Source organism: Musca autumnalis, unplaced genomic scaffold (assembly GCF_047663935.1).
Source record: "Musca autumnalis isolate F117 unplaced genomic scaffold, ASM4766393v1 scaffold_3, whole genome shotgun sequence".
NCBI classification, from domain to species: domain Eukaryota; kingdom Metazoa; phylum Arthropoda; class Insecta; order Diptera; family Muscidae; genus Musca; species Musca autumnalis.
In genome coordinates, this window is record NW_027411866.1 from 44,043,668 (window position 1) to 44,068,753 (window position 25,086).

At 34.4% G+C, this 25,086-nt stretch overlaps 1 long non-coding RNA gene across 1 annotated transcript; it reads left to right on the forward strand.

The window, feature by feature from the left end:
* The first annotated feature begins 3,495 nt into the window (after positions 1–3,495).
* On the forward strand, positions 3,496–24,581 carry LOC141399554 (uncharacterized). The gene is made up of 3 exons (XR_012411867.1): positions 3,496–3,635; positions 24,138–24,221; positions 24,337–24,581. It is a non-coding gene; the product is annotated as an uncharacterized lncRNA (long non-coding RNA).
* The last annotated feature ends 505 nt before the right edge of the window (positions 24,582–25,086 follow it).

A 25,086-nucleotide genomic window follows, 5' to 3' on the forward strand; every position in this document is an offset into this window, starting at 1 on the left:
TTTAATTAATGTTTGCAGTTTTCTCTCACACACAGACAATTGCTCATATTCGTTTTTATGGTTTCCAGCACATCATGAAAAACAAACCAAATCATTAAAGTGGGTAGTTGTTTTTTTTTTCCTTCATTACTACAGGAAATGTAAATGCAGTGACATGAAAGTGCAAAAGAAGCATCATCATTATCATTAGTGTTGACTGCTGCTCTTGTCACGTAATAATTGGCAAGATTTCCACGCAAATCCTTTGCAGAGCTTGTAACAAACCGTTGGTGCCAAAAAACGGACAATTATTTGTTTGTTGTTGGAGAAATTAACTCTTTTGTTGTATTACATGTAATTAATTACCTTGTATTTTTGATTTTTTTTGTGGTGGTAATAAAAGCGTATGATTAATATGAATTTTTACAAATTGCGGTAATCAATGAAGAAATCAAATAACTTTTTAATCAATGAAGAAATCAAATAACTTTTTATTTCCATTTTTATATAAAAAATCTTTTTGAGTGATTACACCCTTGATAACAGCTTTATTAGTAGAATTCGTTTTCATCACAGCAGTCTTGATAGTAAAGATATGAGCCGGAAAGTGATTTGCTATTGAGAAATCCCTTTCCGTGTTTTCTAAACTTATTCCATTAAACCTTTTGAATAGTCGATTTTTTACTACCAATAAACTCGAATTGCTTATTTGGTGGCCATTACTGTCAACTAGTTTAACAAAGGTTCCCATGGTGTTGGAATTAGTGTTGGGCAATCTTGTTCATTGAACGGATCGATCTTTTTCATTCCGTTCACCAAAAAGATCCGGGTCGTTCACTTCGTTCGTTGGCTCTTTTTCGTTGAAACGAAACGATATGAGCCACTTTGTGTGTGTGTGTGCAAATTTGTGATCCCAGCTAACAATTTTTGCCGAGATCGTACCGAATTCGGATGTATTTTCTGCACAAGTTTCCATTTCTGATGCCGTAATCGCATGCAAAAGATGTCCGAATTTGTGTGAAGCGGTTCGCAGAAATCGGAACGTTTTGTCGAGGGAAATTCGAAAAGAACATTCTAGTTTCTATACGAATTCGTTTAGAATTCAAAAGATTTTCTGTTAAAACTCAGAAGAAATATTCGAAAATCTGAAGATAAAAGAATTCTTTTCGGAGATTTGTTTCGAGATTCTGAAAATTTTCGGAACAAATTCTAAAAAAATTCTAGATATTTTATCCGTAAGTCGGAAACTATTCTGATGTTTTATTAGATATTCTAAATATTTTCTCCCAAAATTCTCAATGTTTATTAGGAGACGATTCGAATTTCTCATTGATTAAATTGGAACTTTATTTAAAATTGCTGAACTTTTTTATTTTACAATGTTGATGAAATAGTATTCGTCGCTGCTGCCCACTGAATTGCACATTTATAAAATCATAAAGCACAGTCCTTGCGAACAAATTTTCCATTTAATTTATCTAAAAAAGAAATAACAATATTATAAACAACGTTTTAGAAAATGTGTATACAATCTTACACTTTCATTTATTGTAAAACATGAGCCAATTTCATCACAAAATAACTTGTTCCGTTACGTCTTATTCACTTAACAGCTGCAAAATAACTAAAAAAACAAGCAATATCGTGAAGACACAAGAAATCTCTCCCTTTTCTTTAAATCAACTCTCGACGAATGTTGTGCATTTTTGTTACCGAGAGAGAGAGAAACGAATCAAAATTTCCCATTAGAGTATGTGAAGATTACTCGCAACATTTTCGAAAACAAGCGAACGAAAGTGTGCAGAAATTCTTAGACGAAATCTTGCTGAAGATCACTTCAATTTCTGAGGGAAATTTTGAGAATTCCGTACATTTTCTGAACAAGCTTTGGAAAACCTCCTAAAATAATCTAATATCAGAGCGCTCGGCAACAATTGTTTACTGGGATGCTAGTGCTGACGCAGCTTGTGTGAGTTTGTCTGTGTGCCAAAAATGGTGGTGGTGATTGTTTTGAATATGAACGAAAGAAGCAAACAGAACCAGAGGAGCTAAAAGAACGACATGAACCATATGAGCCATTGATTTACTGAACGATTGTGGCTAACTGAATCATTGTTTTGTGTGCAAATTTGTGAGTTGATTGCGTGAGTTTGTTTGTAAAACTAATTATAATCTTAAGTTTTACATAATATCATAACAACTCCATCTAATTATAACGTTTGTAAATGAAATGCTCAATAAATTAAATTTTAAATCTTTGTAAAACTAATGGTGATGGTTCTGCTGCTAATTTTGTAAGCAGCAATGTCTTGGCCATCAGGGATCTAAGTGAACGATATAAAAGAATGTGCTGGATACGGATCCGTTCGTTCATTTCACGGAGTCGTTCCTTTGAACCGGTTCATTCATGAACGACACAAGACTAGTACGAAATGCAATTGAGCTATTCTACCCCATAATCCATTCGACAACAGTAACACTTCTTAATATCCCTAGTCAATGGTCCCTAGTCAATTTCTGTGTGTCACCATATCCTCATCAACAAAGTCATTTTTCAATTTGCCTGTTGTGTTTTGCAATTTGTGGCTATAAAATGTAATTTGAAATCTCTCCCACACCGTATCCTCCTTTCCGATGTTATACTAAATGCATTCAGGCTTTTGGTTAGCCGTACAATGTATGTTCATTCAAATAATCTCACACACGCTTAGTCGTGTTACTACTTTTAATTTTGTTTTTGTTTTTTGGATGATGACCATTAGGGTTATGACTTTTTGACATTTTTCCTCAAAAATGATTTCCTGTAGCAGGGATGAATGAACTTTTGCCTATTAATCACTATGCTATCGTTTATTTCATTGAAATATAAAAAAAGTTCACGCACAAATCGATTTTAAAAAAATTATTTCTTGAAAAAATATATGAAATGAAAAAACAAAAATTCAAAAAATTATTTTTGTTGCACGAATGAATACATATAAGCCTACTAATAACTATAATAACGTTTATTTCATTCAAATATTAAAAAAGTCGCGAAAAAAGTCACTTTGAAGAAATTTGAAATTTTTTGTTATTTGTTAAAATATTATATTTTTGAATAAAAGCGTTTACGACATTTTTACGATTCTTAGAATTGAAGAAAAATAGTGAGAAGTAAATTTGATGTCATTTTAATTATCTCATGTGGCTCTAAAGTTTATTTTCAATTATATATCTGTTTTCAGTGACTTCAAAAAATTGTCCATAATTTTGATAAATTCAAATTTTAAAATCATTTTGTGCGTGAGGTTTTTTCACCGAATCACCTTATAATTAAGATTTTATGTAATCTTATGGCAAAACTCATCACGCTATGATACAGGGATATGAGGTTGTAAAAAAGTCATAACCCTAATGACCATGTTTGAAAGCCATGCAAACATACAATGTCATGGGAAAATGTATGCCCATTATAAATGTGCCAAAGTGAATGTTTTTGATTGCTTGGTTACCTTTTGTTTCGATAGTTCGTCGTGGTGTAAACGCCGACATGTGTGAAGGTATATAAATGAACAAAATTGATTTTGTCATTGATTTCATTGAAATTTTTGTTTCTTGGTTTGTCTAATTGATCGTCAAAAAGGAGAGTTCGAATTCAGTTTTTTGAGGATTGGGAAGTATGTGAAATAAATTTGGTTTACGATTTCAATGGACGTTTTAATGATTTATTATAAATGAAATAGTTTTCCCATTGAATATTGGAGCAATGATGATGGTCTTTCATCGGATACAATTACCACATTCAAATCAATTAACATGTTTTAGTTTGATGCTGAGGCAGCGATGTGGAAACTATTAGGCAATGTGGCGATATAAACGTATTATGAAAAGTCATTAAGTGTATGGTGGAACAAATATAAAACCACAAACTGTGCAACTATTTTAAAAATATATAAATTTAAGGTTTTATTTGAAGAACATATTTCGATTCAGTATTCCCAATATAAATTGAATGGAATTATTGTTGTTGGCGTTTTTTATTGTTGGACTGCAGAATTTTACATCTTTGTGTTTATTTCAGCATCTTGCTAGATGGCTTTATTGACCTGTTTATCGATACATAGTCGGCGAAAAAGGGAACTGATGAAGTTGTTTGGTGACAACTGAAACTATAGTATTCCCTACCCTTCGCCCGCAACTAATCAATTTCATATCCACTTTAAAATATTTTGTTGTTATTCAAACAATTGAATTACAATTGAATAAAATATGGACTTAAGCTGAAATAAACACAAAGATGTTGAATGGAATTATTTAAACGGTTTAGTTAAAATATTTAATATATAAAATTAATAACTATAAAATGGATTCGGTTTTTTTTTAAGTTTTTCATCCCATTTGCAAATACCTAAAAAAAATTAAGTCAGTCTTAGCAAATGTATCTTTTATGAAAGATCAAAGGGTTTTCTATAAAAACTCAAATGAGTCGCCTTGTTAATCTCAAACAAAAACTATGTTTCTTGTTGCAAAAAACAGGGCATAGTAATACTAAAAGCCAACAACTTAATTGCAAAAAGTCTACACATTCAGAAATATTAGGAAGTAATTGGTTGTTCTACTTTCCAACATTGCAAGTGCAAAGTTTCAATTTGGCATTTTAATTGAGTGTAATTTTTATGGATCATTTTCATGACTTTCTTCATATATTGGTTGCATTGGGTCATGGTGTTATAAATAACAAGTAAAAAAGCATTAAGTTCGGCCGGGCCCAACTTTTCATACCCTCCACCATAAAATATTCTGTACTAAAATGGAATAATTACTTTTCATTCCTGTCCCCAACTTTAAGTGGGTACGTTAAAATGTCAGATAATGTTTATGTACATTTATGCTTCATTCGGGAGGCCCTTTTTTATGGTGCCTATATCTAACTATGTATGTTGACAATTTTTGGTGGGCTAGAAATTGGGAGGTACTGTTATATAGGGGTTATCATAAAACATGGGCCTATGTTTTATGATGGGAGCCTTTAATGTCAAAAAACTCCTAATTCGGTTAAAAAATTTAGCTAGAATCTTCAAAATATCGAAAATCGGTACATAATGTGGGAACTTCAAATGTCATTAACAGCTAGTTCGGAGGTATCTGGGCTATACGAAAATATGAACTTAAATTAACCGTTATATGGGGGCTATACCAAAACGTGGACCTATGTCCACAAGTTTTGTCATATAAGTTTATTGACATTTAAGAACTTTAAATGTCAAATTATAGCTACATCGGTCTGAAAATGTAGCTACAAACGTCAAAACACCTCAAATCGGGGGTACCGTTATATGGGGGCTATACCAAAACGTGGACCTATGTCCACAAGTTTTGTTATATAAGTTTATTGACACTTAAGAACCCTAAGTGTCAAAATATAGGTAAATCGGTCTGAAAATGTAGCTTAAACTGTCAAAATACCGTAAATCGAGGGGTACCGTTATATGGGGGCTATACCGAAACGTGGACCTATGTCCACAACTTTTGTTATATAAGTTTATTGACATTTAAGAACCCTAAATGTCAAATTATAGCTATATCGGTCTGAAAATGTAGCTAAAAACATCAAAACACCGTAAATCGGGGGGCACCGTTATATGGGGGCTATACCAAAACGGGGACCTATGTCCACAACTTTTGTTATATAAGTTTATTGACACTTAAGAACCCTAAATGTCAAATTATAGCCAAATCGGTCTGAAAATGTAGCTGAAAACGTCAAAATACCGTAAATCGGGGGGTACCGTTATATGGGGGCTATACCAAAACGTGGACCTATGTCCACAAGTTTTGTTCTATAAGTTTAGTGATGCTTAAGAGCCCTAAATGTCAAATTATAGCTAAATCAGTGTGAAAATGTTGCTAAAAACGTCAAAATACCGTAAATCGGGGGGTACCGTTATATGGGGGCTATACCAAAACGTGGAACGATATAGCCCATCATCGAACTTGACCTGCCTGCAAACAAAAGATGCATTTTCCCAAAATTTCAGCGTTCTATCTCCATTTTTGTGGCTGCTAGAGTGATTACCACAGACGGACGGACGGACGTGCACAGATCGACTCAGGATTTTACCCTGATCAAGAATATATACTTTATAGGGTCGCAAATGAGTATTTCAATGCGTTACAAACGGAAAAACAAACTTATTATACCCTCCATACTACACGGTGCGCCTTAACTAATTTTAAATGGAAGGTGCTTACACCTGGGAAGTTTTTGCAGATTCTGAAACTACAATGCTCATAGATGAGAAATATCAAGAAACAAAAAAAATAACCGGAGGGATCTTCAAATAAATCGCGATTTAAGTTCACATGTTTAGGGGTTCTCTAGGTTTTCACGATTTTGCTTGGAAACCGCGAGCCCTATGTAAATGGGCCTAAAGAAAATATTGTAGCCGTGAACATTTGCTTTAGGCCCATTTACAACATTTTCTTTAGGCCCATTTACATAGGACTCGCGGTTTCCAAGCAAAATCGTGAAAACCTAAAGAACCCCTAAAAATGTGAACTAAAATCGCGATTTATTTGAAAATCCCTACGGCGATTTTTTTTTGTTTCTTGATATTTCTCATCTATGAGCATTGTAGTTTCAGAATCTGCAAAAACTTCCCACGTGTAAGCACCTTACATTTAATATTTAATATGGTGGAAGTTATAAAAATCATACGCACCCATACCTCAAACATTTGTAAAGTGTGTATTAACAATTGATTAATAATAATCATACCACACCCATATAGAACCCAATACAACTAACCCCCTCTTTTATACCCTCCACCATAGGATGGGGGTATATTAAGTTTGTCACTACGTTTGTAACTACTCGAAATAATCATTGTAGACCCCACAAACTATATATATTCTTGATCAGCGTGCAATTATACATCGATACAGCCATGTCCGTCGGTCTGTGGAAGTCACTCTAGCGTCCGAACGGTTTGACGTAGGTTGATGAAATTTTGGGAAAATATGTTATATTTACGTAGGACTTTTGGTATTGAAAGTGGGCTATGTAGGTCCACGTTTTGGTATAGCCCCATATAAGGCCCCATATAAAGTACGCGTCATTTTAATTGTAATTTGGTATTTTGTGTCTTCAGAGGCCACAAAACATTCCTACCAAAGTTGGGTTATATAGGTCCACGTTTTGGTATAGCCACCACATAAGGCTTTTATAAAGTACACGTCATTTTAATATATTTTGAATGTATTAAGTGGGTCTAATCATCAGTTGTAAATTTGTATTTTGTATTTCTAAAGGCTAAGAAACATTTCTACCATAAAATGTTTATATAGGTCCACGTGTTGATATAGCCCCATAATACAATATCTCCCGATTTTCGATATTTTGAACGTTTTTGCCTCATTATCACACCGAGATGGCTGAAATTTGGTATTTAGTCTTCTTTAGGCGTATAAAACTTTCCCCCAGAAATTTGTAGGTATAGGTCCACGCCATCATATAGCCCCCATAGAACGGTGCCTTCCGAATTTCGGTATTTTGAAGGTTGTGGCCACATGAATCCACCGAAATGGCTGAAATTTGTGGTGGAGGGTATAAAAAGTTCGGCCCGACCGAACTTAACGCTTTTCTTACTTGTTTATAACTCAAATTTTCTGATTCGTTCGTGTTTGTCACACAAAAAATATGTTGGTTTTTGTATCCAATGCTCACCTGATTTCTCATATACACGTTCTCCATAAGTTTGATATAAACACATGCCCAGGTTTTGTCAAGTGAAATGCAAATTGAATGAAGAAACAGTGTACTAACAAACCTCTAACAAAAAGGAATAATTAAAAAGCATAACAAAGCAGGAAAGAAGACAAAACATATAAAAGAAAAAAAAAACATAAAAAAGAAAATTAATATTTTCTTCTAACTACTCATAAACGATTATGACTCAAAAAGCACTCGAAAAAGAGTCAAAAATTAATAAATAAATCACCAATAAATGATTAAAATACGACTCGAAAAAGACTTTATATACCATCAGAAAATGATCGATAATGACTCTAAACTAATGCAGAGGGAGACTCATTTGTGATTTGTTTAGAGGAGTCGCCTGAGGTTACGTTTTCCTCCCGACAAAGGAGTCATTTATGATCAGAAAATGAGCTGATATTCCATCTTTTTAATCGTGCAGTCGGATCAAAAAAGACTCGAATTTGATTAAAAATTTCAAAAAATTCTGGCTGGGATGTGCTTAAAATTTTGTGTACTATTTACACAATTCACATCGCCCCTTCCCGAAACCGACACACAACATGTATTTCATAACATATTTGTTCTTAATATTTCGTCCCTAAAAGTAAAGTTTATTATTTAAAAATATTTACCAAATTGTTGTTAACGAGAAATCTTCTTCTTTAACAGCATTTGCTTCTTTTTGCTCAAAACAAAACATGTAATATGATTGCTTTCTAATTTGATAAATGTTCATAAATATAGCTTCATATCCTGAAGAAAAAAAAATAAACATAACCAACATAAAAGAGTTCCACATGTGAAATTTGGATTTCGTTGCATTCATATTGTTTAGCAGAGTTATTGATATGTAAGGAATTAAGAAACAAAGGCTTTGCGTATTGGGACTCAAGGAAAACTGAATTAAAATTGCAAATAATTAGGCAATATCAAAAATGTTATGGTTAAAATGTTGAATGATAAAGTCAGTCCATTCCAACCTAGTATAAAATTAATATATTTTACCACAAGATGTTCCTCAATGATCCATTTTCTTTTTATTAAAATTTTCTCAACACAAACAATTTTCAAATGAAATCAGACAAATCTAGTTTTATGAGTTCAGTTCCCCTACAATTTTTCAAAAAATTTTAATTTTTATACCCTACACCACTATGTGGAAAGGCTGTTATAAGTTTATTTTGCTAAAATATTCGTCGGAGGCCCCCAATGTGGTATAACAATCTTCATATCTCGACGAGATAAAGCGATTTTGAGATGTGTGTCCGTCCGGCTGTCCATTATAAATTGTAATCAAATTCCAGGCAGCAATTATGAACCGATCGTAACGAAATTTTGTATGGAGGTCGGGTTCAGACCAGAATAGATCCCTCTTTTTATAGGTGATGATCGTGACATATTTAGCGTGTGAAATGGCGATATTTAGCGATTTTGTAGTTGATATGTAGGTCGCAATAATAGTACGTTCGCACAGTGTGTCCAAATTCAATATTTTGTGCCAAAAATGGAAAAAAACAAATTGTCAAAAATTCCCAAAAAATTTACATGAATAGATAGAAAATATGCTAGCTAAGAGAAAAAATTTAAAATTTCGTTGCTTGTACCGTTATAACTGAAGTAACGGTACCTATTACATGACCTTATTTTCGTTAAAACAAATACTAAAAATCGCAAGGAAATTCGTTGATTTTGCGTGGACCATATTATCATGAGTTATTGGAATTTTTAATGGTTCTTTTTGCTATCCGATGATACAAAACCTGACGTATTTAACTGTGCTTAGAAGTTAATGTATTTGCGTTCCTGTTCTCTACAATAATCTGATTTGTTTTAAACATTTTTAACGTGTTTATTTTTAATTAGTTCTTTTTTATAGGATATAACTAAAAACTTTCTCGGGGTTCCACTGTTGTAATGGTGCTCAAATATAGAGGATCTCTCGAACTATCAATTTCTCAATATATTAATTGCGAACAAGTGCGACGCCGGGAAATATCGGTACCACCCGATATTATGTATTTTCAGGATTTTACCTACAATAACACTGTGCAACAAAATGGAGCTCAAAGTCTGGGGGGTGGAAAATTCCTATTGGAGATGAAAGCCCTTGTTGAGTATATACAGAACCCCGAAGGACAGATTCGCCGTGAGTCGAACTTTCGCGATATGGCGTGATGAATATTTTGCTGGAGACCCTAAAAGCCATCTGGAATCAGCATTATATCTTTGTTCGCTGTTGTTTAAGCTTATATTTAAGATGACATGTCTTCAGTCAAATCAAATGAGGATTTTTTTCGTAGAACATTTCGACCTTCTAACTCACTTCCTTCAATGTCCTTTTCGTCCTTTATTTCAAGAACCGTAATAAAAGTGGTACAAGATGACATTTTTCTGCTTCGAAATATTCTACAAAAATGTGGCTCGGAAGATTTTAGGTACGGTTCCCAAAGACATAAAATCGATAAAATCTTGTTTAAGCGGTTGTTTTTCACTTTTACCCGAATCTTGCTCAGACAGCCCTATATCTATTTATTTCAATATATTATTGTTAACCTATTGATGACCGAGAATTCTCGGAGTCATTAAAACGGTTGCATCTCGTTTTGCTAAGCACGTTAATTTAATAATTTTTGGAATAAAGATCCGGATATCCGAATTATGGAACCGGTTATTCTGATATTAAAACCGAATTTTTATCCGGTTTTTATGAACCGATTAACCGTATATGTATATCATTAGAAAGCTATTAAAATTGTCAATCAGATATGATTAATATGCATTAGACATTTTAAGCGGCTTTGGTGCTGGAACAAAAAAACCGTATTTTCGAACCGTTTCTTAACGTTTGTGAGGATACATTTCTGTGCGTGAAAAAAATTATGATCATGACCGTTATATCTTTGTTCGCTGTTGTTTAAGCTTATATTTAAGATGACATGTCTTCAGTCAAATCAAATGGGGTCACTATGTGGGGAGGGTATTATAAGTTTGTTTTGGCCAAATAGTTTGTAATGTATCGAAATAATGGTCGTTGACCAATACTTATATATCCCAAAATGAATGTCTCGACGAGCTGAGTCGATCTGGCTATGTGTGTCCGTCCGTCCGTCTGTCCATCTAAACCTTGTAATCACGCTACAGGTCGCAATTTTGATCGGATCGTCACGAAATTTGGGTGTTGATGGGGTCCTGGAGGGGAAGAAGCCTATTGATTTTGGTGATGGTCGGATAATATTTAGGTGGATAAAAAGACAACGTTTTTTTCCAAAGCAAATATCTCAGCTTCTGTATGGGGTATACCAAAAGCAATGACAATGAAAATAGAAAATAATACCTTTCTTATGATGTAAATTAGGTGCTCGTAGGTGATCAAACAACGAAGATATTACAATAGTAGCAAATAAAACCCCAATTTTCATTCTTGCGATTTTCATTTTATTGACGAATATCACAGCTTTGGTTGAAAATTGAGAAGCAAAGCCTGACTATGAAAGTAGAAGATCCCATCTTTACAATGATGCAAACTAGGTCTGCGTAGGTAACCAAATAACGGAGATATCGCATTTTTCTATTTTTTTGGAAATCACGCTACAGGTCGCAATTTTGATCGAATCGTCACGAAAATTTGTGGGTTAATGGGGGTCTCACAGATTAAGAAGCATATTGATTTTCGTGATGGTCGGATAATATTTATTTGGAGAAAAGTCAACATTTTATTTCAAAGCCAATATCTCTGTTTCTTTAAGAGTTGATATACCTCAAAAACCTGGCAAGGAAAATATCACCTTTACAACGATGTAAAGCAAGTTGTCGTAGGTGGTCAAATAGCAGAGTTATGGGAATAGTCGAGATAAATTCAAAGTTTTATTCTTTGTGAATATATCGTCTTCTAGTAGTGGTATTCCAACGGCAAAACCTGTCAATGGAAGAAGAAAATATTACCTTTACATTGGTGTAAAGCAGGTTAGCGACGGTGGTCAAACAATGGAGATACCACAATAGTCGGTAATGCATCCAATTCTTCCATTTTTTGCAATCAAGCAACAGGTCGTCATTTGGTCGGATGGTCATGAAATTTTGGTTACTTATGGGGGTCCCAGAGAGAAAGTGGCATATTATTTTTGGTGGTAGTCGGATTATATTCCCTAAAAGAAATGTTTACCAGTGAAAAGCTTATGTACAGGGGTAGTGGTGTAGGGTATCACATGGTCGGCCCCATCCCGACTATAGCCTTTGCTCACTTGTTTTAGACCTATATCACTGATGAAATAATTTTCATTACTATTTTTAATTAAAATGACGTAAGACTTCTTGGCCAATTTCCCCTTGTTTTCAGAACTTCTTTGACAATATATCAGAATTAATATATGTTCAAAACAATGGATATATTAACAATCGCATATATTTTTGGGTGTACCATTTATCAAATAACTCACAACCACAGTGAATGTTATGTAATTTAGAGATATCACTTCGGCAAGACCAAAGAAAGAGCATACAATCGGAAACCCTTAGAAATATCTTAACAAAAAACTCCAAAACACGTGTCTTCTTTTTTTCGGTCTTTTATCATGCTGCGGTGTCAGAATATGGTCAATTTTAAAATTTCGGAAATTCAGGTGTCCAATCCTTGTTATTGTCATAAATAGGCCAACTGTAGTTATTTGCCTAAAGATATTTTGGTGCCCAATCGTAGATCTTATCACAAAGAATTTCTGAAGTTCAATAGTGGTTTTCTTGATAGAGAACCAATTCTAAGCAATAGTGAGTCTATCCATCATGAAATTCTAGCTGGTGTTTAAATGACAAATTCTGTCGCCCAATCGTGCATCAATAGACTAATTTTGGCGTCCAATCGTCGAACTTCACTTATAGAAATTCTGGTTTCCTATGGTGGATCTTCTCATAAATTGATCAGGAACAAGGAAAACTATGGCAACCAGTCTTGAACTCGTCTAAAATGAAATGCTGGCGTCCAATCCAATGTATTCAATCTACATTTTTTATACTCTCAGCCTTTAGTCAAAATGTGCCTAATCGAAATAATTATTTTAGGGCCAAAGTGTGTTTCAGAAAACTTGGAGTCGACTTAGCTATGTTGGTCTGTCTGGATGACTGCCTGGAGAGCACGACATTTTTGAAGTTTTGTGGGAGAGGTACCTGAAGGAGTGGACCGATATAGCCCATCTTCGAAATTAAACTATGTTTTGATAATATATTACGAAGACCAAATTTTGGACCGAATCGACAGATCCGTTCGAGAGTTATCTTGTGCTCCATCCACTGCACAAGGTGTCAAAGGGGCTTTTTGCACCTTTCCGGTAATTTTCTCAGGAAGTACCGTCGTATAGGGGGAAGTGAATACAAGTTGTTGCAACAAAAACCAAAGCGATTCGAGAGCAGATCCTAAACTGAACTTATCCGAAATTTTGTGTGGGAGGTAACCGAAGGAGTGGGCCGATTAAGTCCATATTGGAACCTCATCTAAGTCTGGTAGAAATTTCACGATGTGCAAAGTATGGACCAAATCGGTTACTCCCTTCAAGAGTTATCATGCCTACAAATTTTCCGAACATTTTGGAACTTTTGTGGGGAAGGTACCGAAAGGAGTAGATATAGCTCATCTTCTTCATCTTACGAAAGCCAAAATTTGAACCGAATCGGTTCATCTGTTCGAGAGTTATCGTGCGCACCAGCCAGACAGACAGACGGACGGACATTGCTAAATCAACTCCAAATTGTTTGAAACACATTTCGTCCAAAGATACTTAGGGGCTAAAACCATTATTTCGATGAGGCACATTTTGCCCGTATGAAAGTGTATATACCCTTTCTAGCCTAAAGGCTGAGGGTATAAAGACCTCTCTGGAAACGCTTTGCTTTTTTGCAACAATTGTTCTCGGGGTCCCTATTACTACAGTGCAAGTTTTTTCAGGGGCAAGTCCATACTTCCAGAGAAAATGACCCGAAACCTGTAAAGAACACCTACGGCTACCATGTGTAGTGGCTGGTGTGTACGACAACTTTCGAACCGGATACTGCGTTGGTCCAAACTTTGTTTATCACAATATTTCTGCGAGCGTTATATAAAGTTCGATGATGGTGATTTTCGGTCTACTCCTTCTGGTATTTTCCCCAAAAATTTCAAGAATTTTACCTAAAGTGGTATGCGCGATTTTCTTGGACGGAGCAAGAGATGGTCCAAGCTTTAGATTTAGTAATATTTTTTCCAAACTTAGTTTTAGCTCAAAAAATGGACCATACTGGGGCACCTCCCTCACAAACCTTCAAAATAGTTGTTTAACGCAGTTTAAGGTCTGTTCGAGGATCCTTAGAAATTTTTACAAAGGTATTCCTTGTGTTTTGAGTGGCATTATGTTTTTCGTGGGCAAGTCCATATATCTTGAAAAACGCTGAAAATTATACTGTGACGAACTGTAATGACTGGTGAGCGCAATATCTTTTAAAAGGATTGACTCCCAAAATAAGACATATTTCCAAAATGAACTATGTCGGTAGGTAAATTTCTTCAGGTACCTCCTCCGCAACATTTCTGATCAATGATAAAATCCATATTTTGTATACGACCGAAAATGGCTACACAATTCTGAAAATCTCCTAATACATAGATTTGGGTTGAAGTATTTTGGGTGTGTAGCCGCTATTCGATCTGTCCATAGATGAAAGTTTCAGTTAAAATAAAATTTAAAGAGTAATCGACAGAAAAATCCTTGAAGATGAAATTCAATGTAATTTCGAAATATTGGAAATAATACGCAATAAATAAAATATAAACATTGACCTCAATAATATTGATTTTATTAACATTCGAAAAGGTCGAGCAAAACATAAAAATACGACGGATTTTTTTTTTTTTTTTTTTTTTTGTCCGATAGGCATTTACTAATTTGTACCAAGACACCAGTTTCAAATAACCACAACGACGACACTGCGGTGGAACAGAAATTATATCTTAAAAAATGGTTGATATAGTTTTTTTTTGCGTGAATTTTTAATTGTTATGATGTTCAAAATAGTTCATTAGAAAAATGTGTTAGAGACTATATACAAAAATTAAAACCACAAAGATTTAACAATGATTTAATATTTTATTGTTGAATTGCTCTTATTAAAAAATTTTAAAAACAAAAGATCGCAAGAATGTTTTCCTAGATGTTGTTTATGAGCCAAAGTATTGGACGTAATATGCTACAAACGTTTAATAAATACAAATGAACGTATAGTTCTGAACTCAGTAACACTCACAGTCAGCCCTAAAATTACGATTAAACGCTTAAACAACGCCTCAAAACTTAACAACAACTATGCAGAAAATTGCACAAAAAGCATAACTTTTTCATTATTTTTATATTTTCAAATATGTTGGACAATAAGTATACCAATGTAGTTAAATGATTCTCTGCAATACTTCCTCCAAATACTTTACATATTTCTTGAAAAATGTAAAACAGTTTAAAATTTTACTCAAAACTTAAAAAAATTTGTAAAATAAGCTAATATCCTATAGGGGCCCCCCCCTGGCTACGTCGGTGAATCGGAGTACACTCACTCATTGATATAAGAGTAGTCTTCTTTTCCCTTCTGGGATGTTTGTGAAACAATTATTATATTATTATTTAAGCTTGGTGTGATACGGTACCAGAATCCACAAATTTATTTCTTACAATAAGTTTATTTATTCCATAAAAAATTTTGATTTGTGGAAAGCTAATTCGCAGGGGTAAATGTGTAGGGTATCATATAGTCGGTCCCGTCCGACTATAGCCTTGGCTTACTTGTTTAACAATAAATTTAATATCGAGGAAATGAAAATTGGAACTGTGACTATCAACAACATGAAAATATAGTCTCTACAATTTCCTACATTTGTTTCTAGGAATTTCCGTAAAATTGTATTTCGTGATTTACATGAATCACGTTTTTTACTTTACACAAGGGGGTGTAAGGGTGATTTGTAAAAGTTTGCGATGAAAACTCCAACTCAAATTGGTTTTGTAAATGGCTTTTGAAACAAATTGATTTTTGTTATTAAATTTGGATAGATTTGTGATATAGGGAGGGGAAGCCCAAATGTATACTTCGGCAAATAAAACTTTTTTTATCTTTAATTTCTCGTTGGAATCGAGCTTAATGATTTTTCCAAATGAAAAAGGAAATCCCAAGATTCGAACCCACACAACCACTACTATGTGACATGCATGTTTCGCCGTTGGTAGAACGGCTTTTCTTCTTTCAAATGCAATTTTTTGTTTTTAAACAACAATGGATATTTGCCTATTTAATTGTATGGGTTTCATGACAAACGCTTACCGCGGCCTTTGAAAATAATGAGTTTGGCTCTGAACGCTAACACGCTGTGATAACACATTTTTTCCTGCTTTTCAAGGACTTGGGTTCAAACCCCAGCCTGGCTCAGCTTATTTTAATTATTTGAAATTTTTGGCTATTAGGGCAAAGATCATTTCAAATATTAATTTCTCATTGGAATCGAGCTTAATGCCCGTTTTTTTTTTTTGCTAGTGAAAAAGAAATACCGAATATTTGGCAAAAATTTTAAATAAAACTTTTCACTTTTTGCACATTTTTTTAACAATTCGCTTATAAGTATACTTTGCGTTGTCAAATATATTAAAAAAAAACTTTTAAAAATGTTTAACGTTTTATCCGAAATTTCTATTTTAAATGACCATTCATTGTTTTATGAATCATTTCTTTTAAAATTGTTTCGATAACCTTTAAACTAAAAGCCTGGAAAAATCTAATATCATTCGCCCATTGATATAATATCATATTTTTAGTTGCTCTACCAAAAACCAACCCAGTTAGTGTGTGTGCCCCGACTGTGTCAGGAAACATTTAATATCGTTCCGCCTACCCATGCCTTTGGGTATTATCGCCATCGCGATAATCATCAAAAATCGTTGAAGTTAAAACATATTACAGCCGTTTGCAGCTCACGCAAATTGTAAATAACTTGCCAAAGGAAAAGAAATCTACATTCATAGGTACATATGCTTTTGGGATGTTTGTTTTTATTGTGGCGGGGTGTTCTTTTGTCAATTGCTTTGAAGTAGTCTCAACATTGTGCCGCGAAGACCCAGAGACAAACATTTACATACAAAAAAGAAATTTTGTTTTAATTTAAATTTCATGTTCAGCGTTTTCTTTATAGTTAAAATGCGTGTTAAACACACTTCTTCCTGATCCTCTTATATATCTTGATGGCAAGTTATTTTCGATTGTCTGTCTACACGCTACAATGAGTTGGCTGTCTTTTGTGTTCATGAAATGAAGTTTAAGGTGGAGGAGGCTAAATATCTGTTTCAATATTATTTTGATATACATATGTAGTTCAATAAAGATTGACATACATTTTTTGTGATGGGTCATATTGTTGTTGGCGTTTGGTGCTATTTTATATAGAAACTTTGCCATTAGCAAGTCAATTCAGAGGAAGTTTTTTTGTATTCGGAAGTTGTATATCTATCACAACAATCTGGTAACAATAAAAATGCTTGAAGGTTAGCCATCAAATGTCCATAAAAATCTAACAATTAAATGTCTCGTAATAGACAGAATCATAGAAATGGCAAAATAAAAACATCAGGAGCAAAAACAGAAACCATATTAGGATAGCATAACCCTTAAGGAGTGGAGTCCACAGTTTTGGCCAAATTTATTTCTGTCAGTTGGGATAATTAGTTAACTAATGTCTCGGATGGAATGATTTCTATTCGATGAGTCGCGCATTATCAAAGCTAAACTAAAAGTAACAAGTAAAAAAGCGTTAAGTTCGGCCGGGCCGAACTTTTCATACCCTCCACCATAAAATATTCTGAACTTAAATGGAATAATTAGTTTTCATTCCTGTCCCCAACTTTAAGTGGGTACGTTAAAATGTCAGATAATGTACATAAAATGCTTCATTCGGGAGGCTCTTTTTAATGGTGCCTATATCTAACTATGTATGTTGAAAATTTTTGGTGGGCTAGAAATTGGGAGGTACCGTTATGTGGGAGCTATATCCGAACATGGACCTATGTTGACAATTTTTCATGGAGAGGTGTTGTGACCACTAAGAACTTCAAATGTCAAATTACTGCTAGTTCGGTTTAATATTGTAGTTAAAATCATCAAATTACTGAAAATCGGGAGGTACTTTTATATGGGAGCTTTATCAATACATCGACCTCTCTTGACAATTTTTGGTGGAAAGGTGTGGTGACCACTAAGAATTTCAAATGCCAAATGTTCAAAATACAGGTAATTCGGTTAAAACTTGTAGGTAAAATTCTTAAAATACCGAAATCCGTTATATGGGGATACCGAAATCCATTATGCCGAGGTACCGTTATATGGGGCTATACCAAAACATGGACCTACGTTCATAATTATTTCGAATATAAGTTTTTTGGTCACTAAGAACCCTTAATATCAAATAATAGCTAATCCGGTCTAGAAATGTTCGGGGGTACCGTTATATGGGGGCTATTCCAAAACGTGGACCTATGTCCACAACTTTTGTTATATAAGTTTATTGACATTTAAGAACCCTAAATGTCACATTATAGCTTTATAGACCTGAAAATGTAGCTAAAAACGTCAAAATACCGTAAATCGGGGGTACCGTTATATGGGGGCTATACAAAAACGTGGACCGATATAGCCCATCATCGAACTTGACCTGCCTGCAAACAAAAGACGCATTTTCCCAAAATTTCAGACAATTTTGGTGGAGAGATGTGGTGGCCACTAAGAACTTCAAATGTCAAATGTTCAAATTGCAGCTAATTCGGTTAAAACTTGTAGGTTAAAATCTCAAAATACCAAAAAGCAGGAGGTACCGTTATATGGGGCTATATCAAAACATGTACCTCTGTTCATAATTTTTTTCGAATATAAGTTTTTTGGTCACTAAGAACACTAAATATCAAATTATAGCTAATTCGGTCTAGAAATTCGAGTTAAATCGTCAAAATACATGAAATCGGGCGTTAACGTTATATGGGGCTATTCCAAAACATTGATCTATGTCCACTAGTTTTGTTATATAAGTTTATTGACACTTAAGAACCCTAAATGTCAATTTATAGCTACATCGGTCTGAAAATGTAGCTAAAACATCAAAACACCGTAAATCGGGGGTACCGTTATATGGGGGATATACCAAAACGTGGACCTATGTCCACAACTTTTGTTATATAAGTTTATTGACACTTAAGAACCCTAAATGTCAAATTATAACTACATCGGTCTGAAAATGTAGCTAAAAACGTCAAAATACCGTAAATCGGGGGGTACCGTTATATGGGGGCTATACCAAAACGTGGACCGATATAGCCCATCATCAAAATTGACCTGCCTGCAAACAAAAGACGCATTTTCCCAAAATTTCAGAGTCCTATCTCCATTGTTGTGGATGCTAGAGTGATTACCACAGACTGACGGACGGACGGACACAGATCGACTCAGAATTTTACCCTGATCAAGAATATATATACTCTATAGGGTCGCAAATGAGTATTTCAATGCGTTACAAACGGAAAAACAAACTTAATATACCCTCCATACTATGGTGGAAGGTATAACAAGGCCAAAACAAACACATGTATAACCAGTAGGGAAAATATCAAAGTCGAGCCGGCCAACATTAGCAAAACTTTGAACTTAAAATTCCAAGGCCAACTATTCAAGAACTCTAGAGGCCTGAGTACATAAGCTGCCTTGCCTGCTTGCCTTGCTTGTTTCTGACAAAAGTATAAAGAAGAAAAGGGCATCCTAGTTCGAAATTGTCTCGCCTTCTTTATTCTTTTATTTTTGTTATGTCAGAAAGGAAGCAGGAAAGCAGGCGAGGCTGCTTCTGTACCCAGGCCTCTAATTACCTTGCAAGTTGCAACAAGAGAAGAGATTTGGAACAAAAAACTATCAAAATATATGCTAGGCCTTGCGCCTTGAAAATAGAAACAAATAAAAACGAAATCATAGGGCTTCCACAAAGCATCACCATCTTACACGTTTAGTTTTCTCATGACGACCTAAAAAACATAATGACTTGGGGTTTTCACCTTTGGAGTAACATAAAGCCATAGCTTGATTGAACATAAATTTAAAGTTAGCCGACATTGTTTACAAGTATTGTCAATAAGTATACGCTACGTTGTTCTCAATATTTATTGCGCCCTAGAGCACGGCATAGAGTTCTGATGACATTGTCATATGAGGGCATTGAAGTAGTAAAAGACTGTGTTGTCAAAACCCATAAAATCAAAACAATTTAAAGAAGTATTTTAAAAACGTAATATACGAGGGCGGTTCGGAAACTTCTTAGCCTATCAATGAAAGAGAATAGATAGTTTTTCAAAAATATTTTTATTTTTCAATATAATCTCCTGAAACTTCAATACACTTAGTCCAATGATTTTGGAGCAATTCTATTCCTTGATTGAAACGCTTGCCAGCAAGGATTTTTTTTTTAGATTTGGGAACAAGTAAAAGTCTAAATGAGGAGAATAAGGTGGTGGTCAAGCAACTCGTACTTTAATTCGTTGATTTTAGCCATTGTTAAAACACTCTTGTGCGCTGATGCGTTGCCTTGATGAAAAATTATTTTTTTGTGTTGTAAGCCAGGACGTTTTTCTCGAATTTGCAATAGTACTTTGAATTTATTGTTTTACCCTTTTGCAGATAGTCAATCAATAAAATACCTTTGAAGTCCCAAAAACCCGTTGCCATTGAATTGTTTTTACCTTCTTTGGGGCACTTCCTCCAGCTTCTGTACATTGTTTGGATTGTTCTTTTGTCTCTGGAGTATAGTGGTGGATCCATGTCTCATCAACAATTATGAACCGACGCTTAAAATCCATTTTATTTCGCTTAAAACGATCCAAACAAGCTTGAGAAATGTTCATTCTTATGCGTTTTTGATCGACTGTTAACAAATGCGGCACCCATCTTGCAGAAAGCTTTTTCATCTGTAGTTCTTCATGCAAAATTAAACGGACTCGATCATTTGAGATGCCCATGATATTAGCAATTTCACGCACTTTTTTTTTGAATTTTTGCTTTTTTAGGTCGAAGATCATTTTTAATGATTTTTTATTAATTTTCTCGTTTAGAGTTAAGCTTGATGATCGGAAATTATTTGCAAGTGAAAAAGGAAAGCCAAGGACTCGAACCTACATAGTCGCCAAACTACGTTACCTGGTTTCACTGGTGGTGAAGCAGATCTTCGGACGTATCGACTATGTAGTGGCTTCTCTGTCCAAGAACTTTTCGTTTTTCAAATGCAACTGTGTTTTATACATTTACGCGGATATTTGAACGCTGGAATGTATTTTTCTTCACGCAAACGCTTTTTATTCGTCGATCATTTAATACCATATCATGCACTTTGTCTACAATTTCTGTTGTTGTTGCTGTTTTTGGACGTCCACTACGTGGTTCATCTTCAATGCTTGTACCACCACGTTTAAATTCAGCAACCCAATTTTTATACCCTCCACCATATGGAGGGTATAATTAAATTTGTCATTCCGTTTGTAACACATCGAAATATTCGTCGGAGACCCTATAAAGTATATATATTATTGATCAGCATAAAATTCTATGTCGGTTTGACCATGTCCGTCTGTCCGTCCGTCTGTCTCTTGAAATCAAGATACAGCTCGCAATTTTAAAGATAGAGAGTCAAAATTTGGTACAGAAGTTTTTATTACTTGCAGGATGGTTGGTATTGAAAATGGGATATATCGGTCCACGTTTTGATATAGCTCCCATAGAACGGTACCTCCTGATTTTCGGTATTTTTAAGGTTTTTGCTTCATTATTCTACCAAAATGGCTGAAATTTAATACGTAGTCTTCTTTAGGGGTACAAAACTTTGGTACGTAGACTTCTTTCCCCAGAATTTGGTCGGCATCGGTCCACACCTTCATATAGCTCCCATAGAACGGTACCTCCAGATATTCGGTATTTTTAAGGTTTTAGCTTCGTTATCCTACCAAAATGGCTGAAATTTGGTACGTAGTCTTCTTTAGGGGTATAAAACTTTCCACCAGAATTTTTTCGGTATCGGTCCACACCTTCATATAGCCCCCATAGAACGGTACCTCCCGATTTTCGGTTTTTTTAAGGTTTTAGCTTCATTATCCTACCAAAATGGCTGAAATTTAATACGTAGTCTTCTTTAGGGGTACAAAACTTTCCCTCAGAATTTTGTCGGTATCGGTCCACACCTTCCTATAGCCCCCATATAACGGTACCTCCCGATTTTTGGTATTTTGAAGGTTTTAGCTTCATTATCCTACCAAAATGGCTGAAATTTGGTACTTCGTCTACGTTGGTGGTATAAAACTTTCCCCCAGAACTTTGTCGGTATCGGTTCATGCCTTCATATAGCCCCAATTGAACGGTACCTCCCGATTTTCGGTATTTTGAACGTTGTGGCCTCAATATTCCACCGAAATGACTGAAATTTGTTATTTAGACTTCGTTGGGGGTACTCAAACTTCCCCTTTAAATTTGTCGGTATAGGTCCACGCCTTCATATAGCCCCCATGGAAAAGTACCTTCGTATTTTGAAGGTTGTGTCTTCAATATTCCACCAAAAATGGCTGAAATTTGGTATTTAGTCTTCAATGTGATATAAAACTGTTCGCCAGAAATATGTCTGTACAGGTCCACGCTTTCATATTGCCCCATTTCTGACTAAAATTCGTCGGTATAGGTCCACGTTTCGATATAGCCCCCATAGAACGGTACCTCCTGATTTTCGTAATACTGAAGATTGTGACGTCAGTATCCAACCGAAATGGCTGAAATTCGTTATTTCGTCTTCCAAGAGTTATAAAATATTCCAGAAGAGTATTATCAGTATAGGTCCACGTCTTCCTATATCCCCATAGAAGCTTACTTCTTGATTTTCGGTATTTTTTTAGTTTTAGCCACATTCTCTTACCGAAATATACTAAATTTGGTATTTTGTCTTCTTTGAGCCTAAAAACTTTCCGTCAGAAATTTGTCGGTATAGATCGACGTTTTGAAATAGCCCCCATAGAATGGTGCCTCACATTGTTTTACCGAAATTGCTGAAATTTAGTATTAAGTCTTCTTCATACACGAAATGAAACTAATTATTTCATTTTACTTCAATACAACTTGTGGTGGAGGGTATAACAAATTCGGCCCGGCCGAAATTAACGCCGTTCTTACTTGTTTACTGTTGCATATGAAGGAGCACTTTCACCTAACACATTCACCATATCATTATGAATTTCTTGTCCCGATAAACCTTTTTGTGTAAATATTTAATGACAGCACGCATTTCTAATTTTTCCATTGTAAAAAAATTGCGGATGCGACTTTTTTGAACACATGTTTCTATATGAAGGAGTTACCAGATCGAAACAAAATTTAACATGTGTTCATAACAGAGATGGAAGGTTCCAAAACACTTAACTTTTTTCTGTTTATACCGCGTTTTTTGTGCTAAGAAGTTTCCGAACTGCCCTCGTAACAGAGTGAGTCAGCGAGACTTGATTTCATTGTAATAACTGACCCTCTCAGATAAAGTATAGTAGGTGAGGTGATTTAGAAATCAACTCATTGTAATCAAAGGTATAAACGTACTAAGATGGGATATGTATTTATTTTAACATAATGTTAGGTAACCATATGACTGCAATGTTATGATTTCGTTACATAACATGATGTTACATATATGATGTACAATTGCACTGGAAGAGATCCTTGAACCCATTAATTTTGTTTCTGATACAATCTGTTAAGGGTGATGTTTCTAACATTGTTTCGTAAACATTTTTTGCACTATGCGTTTTGTCTGGTCTTCCTAGCATTATGATTTTGTTCTGATGGGCTTTATAACTTTGAGTGACAGAAGATCGTTTCATATCATAGCTTGCATATGTAATAGAGTTGTATATACCTCAATTACCCTGCAAAAATCAAATCGATTCTAAGAAGTTTTCCAACAACGTAGTATTACAGTGGTGATTCTGCTCTAGTTATAGCAACTCTAATCTAGTTTGGGATCGCCAGAAACTGGGCAATTAAATGAACTCAATTCCCTGATAATTACATTAAATGTTTTAACTAAATACAAATGTTTCAAGAAACTAATCGTTTTTTATCTCTTCTGAAAAGTTAAGTATTTTTAATACACGAGGTTGAGAAGGCATTTTCTTTCTACTTGCCTCTTAAATTTCAATTCAAGGAAAATTAATAAGTTAGTCAAAATTGCAAATATATATATAAACAGGGATTCATGATTGAACATTACAATGTCCGCACTTGCAAAAACAAAATGCAATTAAAATTATAAACTTTGAATTTAATTTATAAAATGAATAATGTTTTTGATTTATTCTTTTTCTCGTTACAGCTCTTAATAACAGCACTTGCCTATTCGTCTGGATGTTCAATAAATAAACTGAAGCCTAAGTTCTGTTACCGTACCAAAAAACCGGTTAGTTTAACATACATATATATGTATATTAAATATCTCTTGTGTTACCTCTGTTTAACATTTTACTTTTTTACTTTTTTAAATGGACGATCGCCACCATTTAAATATGTTCTAGATGTCGATTGGGAATACACCAGGACATGCCGTTCAAACAATGGCTTGAAAACTATATCCTCCTCGTTGGATGGGTGATGGTGCGGCTCGCGAGGTGAAGAGAAGCTCTAATGTCAACAGTCTAGTAGTTTAGTTCAATTTTAATTTATTAACATTGTTTTAAGCTTCTTTTGTTTTGATTTGCTTTTGTTCAATTACTGTTCAATGAATGCTTCGTATATTGAAAATATATTTAATTTTGTTTAATGTTCATCCCACAACTTGTTCAAATTTTATTCTGCGATGTTGTTGCAAACTTTAGGTAAATTAATTTAAAATGTTATCCAACTACATTTTAAATTCTATGTTTAAATGTTTTTTTGGTAATTTCATATTTTTATACCATCAGCATTTATGCTAACGAGGGTATATACACTAGGGTTATAACTTTTTTTTTCACTTTTTTGCAAATATCAAAAATACCACCACATAGCCGTGTAGAGCATGAAAAACTATTATGAAATAAGGTGTAATATTTTCTCTATTGCGAAAAAAGTTTCCGCACCAAATGCATTGAAGTTCAGTAATGCATTTTTTAATTTGATCTGTTATAACAACATATTTGCTTTTCATTAAATTTTTTATTTTTTGTAATCTAATTTAAAATCATTATCAAACCGTTCTGGACCAATTTGTTCTCAAATCGCGCCATTTCGGAGCATATTAGGAACTTTTGACACTATTGCAATTTTTGGTTTTTCTTTATAAACTC